This window comes from Mobula birostris, chromosome 22 (assembly GCF_030028105.1).
Source record: "Mobula birostris isolate sMobBir1 chromosome 22, sMobBir1.hap1, whole genome shotgun sequence".
NCBI classification, from domain to species: Eukaryota; Metazoa; Chordata; class Chondrichthyes; order Myliobatiformes; family Myliobatidae; genus Mobula; species Mobula birostris.
In genome coordinates this window covers 54,842,239-54,845,315 of record NC_092391.1, presented here as the reverse complement: position 1 = coordinate 54,845,315, position 3,077 = coordinate 54,842,239, and the positions used below count along the sequence as shown (strand labels likewise).

At 44.7% G+C, this 3,077-nt stretch overlaps 1 non-coding gene across 1 annotated transcript; it reads right to left on the bottom strand.

The window, feature by feature from the left end:
• Positions 1–2,180: 2,180 nt before the first annotated feature.
• Positions 2,181–2,253, bottom strand: trnaf-gaa (transfer RNA phenylalanine (anticodon GAA)). The gene has a single exon. It is a non-coding gene; the product is annotated as a tRNA-Phe (tRNA).
• Positions 2,254–3,077: the final 824 nt, after the last annotated feature.

The following is a 3,077-nucleotide window of genomic DNA, read 5'->3' as shown; positions in this document are numbered from 1 at the left end:
TCCTGCGTCCCTGAAGTTCAAACATCAAAGTAAATTTATTATCAAAGTACATATATGTCATCATATACAACCCTGGGATTCATTTTCTTGCAGGCATACTCAATAAGTCTAATAACCATAATAGAATCAATGAAACACACCAGCAGTAGGCAAAGGACAACAAGCTATGCAAATATAAAAAGAAATAATTAATAAATAAATAAGCAAGCAATAAATAAATATCAAAATATGAGATAAAAAGTCCTTGAAAGCGAGTCCTTGTGGGAACATTTCAACGATGGAGCAAATGAAGTTAAGTGAGGTTATCCCCTCTGGTTCAAGAGCCTGCTGGTTGAAGGGTAATAACTGTTCCTGAACCTGGTGGTGTGAATCTTGAGGCTCCTGTACCACACTCCTGATGGTTGAGAGTTAATAACTGTTCCTGAACTTGGTGGTGTGAGTCCTGAGGCCTTTAGACCTTTTTCCTGAAGGCAGCAAAGAGAATACAGTATGCCCTGGGTGCTGAGGATACCTGATGATGGATGCTGCTTTCCTGCAACAATGCTCCATGTAGATGTACTCAATGGTGGGGAGGGCTTTAACCGTGATGAACTGGGCCGTATCCACTACTTTTTGTAGGATTTTCCTTTCAAGGGCTTTGGTGTTTCCATACCAGGCAAGAACAAAAATATCACTGCGTATTTACCAGTATTAACTTGGTTTTGCAGGGCAGCTAACTTCAATCTTATTGTGTCATTTTGAACCAAGACCATAACTCATAGGAGAAGAATTAGGCCATTCAACCCATTAAGTCTGCTCCACTATTCCACCATGGCTGATTTATTATCCCTCTCAAACACATTCTCCTGCCTTCTCCCCTTAACCTTTGACACCCTGACTAATCAAGAACCAATCAACTTCACTTTAAATATACCCAACAACTTGGCCTCCATTCCTGTTTGTGGCAATGAGTTCCACAGATTCACCACCTTCTAACAGGACACCCTTCTGTTCTGAGGCGGTGTCCTTGGTATTAGACTCTCCCACTATAGGAAACGTCCTCCCTGCCTCTACTCTATCAAGGCCTTTCAGTATTTAATTGTATTGTCCCTGTGTTTTGTACCTCACCATTCCAGCATCTGCGGTATTGTATGGTCCCTGTGTTTTGTATCTCACCATTCCAGCATCTGCAGTATTGTATTTCTCATGTGCTTTGTACTTCACCATTCCAGCATCTGTAGTACTGTATTTCTCCCTTGTCTTCTCCCTCACTGTCCCAGCATTTTATTTATTTAGCGATACCCTTCCAGCCCATCAAGCCGCAGCACCCAGCACCTCACCCACTTAAACTTAACCTAATCACAGGATAGTGTAAAATGACCAGTTAACTGACTAGCCAGTACGTCTTGGGACTGTGGGAGGAAATCAGAGCACCCGTCTAACTGATATTTGTCCAGGGAAAGCTAATTGATTATCATCGAACGTGCAGCTCCTCCCGTGGAGGGTCAGACACCCTGAGCCAATAGACTGGTCCTGGACTTAGTTTCCATCTGGCATAGTTTGCATTTTGTCGTTTGATTGTTTGTGGTTTTTATATTGCTATATTTACGCTCTATTCTTGGTTGGTGCAGCTGTAACGAAACCCAATTTCCCTCGGAATTAATAAAGTATACCTATTTATCTATCTTATTTATTGAGATACAACACGGAACAGGCCCTTCTGGCCCTTTGAGCTGCGCCAGTGTCACACTAACTGTGAGTTATGGTGACCAATAAATAAGTCCCAGTGCCGAAACCCAGGATTGAACCCAGGACCTTTAGATCTTCAGCCTAAAGCTCTCCCAACGGAGCTATTTCGGCTGGTATATATGCAGAATTGTAGTTCTCCTCTGTCTTGTGCCTCACTGTTGCAGTATTTTAGAGATACAGTGCAGAACATGCTCTTCCAGCCCACCAAGCTGTGCCGCCCAGCAAGCCACCAATTTAACCGTAAGTTAATCACGGAACAATTTAAAATAACCTACTAACCAGTACATCTTTGGGAGGAAACATGGAGCAGTTGGAGGAAACCCATGGGGTCACTGGGAGACTGTACAGACTCTTTGCAGATGGTGCCAGAATTGAACTCTCTACTCCGACATCCCAAACTGGGATAGTATCTAATTGCTATGCTGCAGTGATGCCCAATAAATAAGTCCCAGTGCCGAAACCCGGGATTGAACCAGGGACCTTTAGATCTTCAGTCTAACGCTCTCCCAACTGAGCTATTTCAGCTGATGTATCTGCAGGATCGAATTTCTCCTCTGCCTTGTACCTCACCATTCCAGCATCTGCAGTATTGTATTTCCCTGTGTTTTGTACCTCACCATTCCAGCATCTGCAGTATTGTATTGTCCCTGTATTTTGTATCTCACCATTCCAGCATATGAAGTATTGTATTTCCCATGTGCTTTGTACCTCACCATTCCAGCATCTGCAGTATTGTAACACTCACAATGCACTGGAGGAACTCAGCAGGTCAGTCAGCATCAGTTGAAAAGATTAGTCGACGTTTCGGGCCGAAACCCTTCGTCAGGACTGAAGGAAGAACTTTGGGGAGGGTTTGAAAAATGCTGGTAGTTGAAAAAAACAGTAATTTGAAAGACAAAGGGGTGGGGGAGGGGAAGCAGGGAGGTGATTGGCAGGAGAACAATGCAAAGTAGTAGAAGGAGGCGGAACTATGAGGGAGGTGATGTGAAATAGGGATAGAGGAAGGGAGGGGGAGGGAATTACCGGAAGTTGGAGAATTCTATGTTCATACCAAGGGGCTGGAGACTACCTAGACGGTATATGAGGTGTTGCTCGTCCAACCTGAGTTTAGCCTCATCATGGCAATAGAGGAGGCCATGTATGGACATATCTAAATGGGAATGGGAAGCAGAGTTGAAGTGGGTGGCTACCGGGAGATCCCGTCTGTTGTGGCGGACGGGGTGGAGGTACTCGACGAAGTGGTCCCCCAATCTGCGTCGGGTTTCACCGATGTAGAGGAGGCCGCACTGGGAGCACCGGATGCAATAGATGACCCCAAAAGATTTGCAAGTGAAGTGTTGCCTCACCTG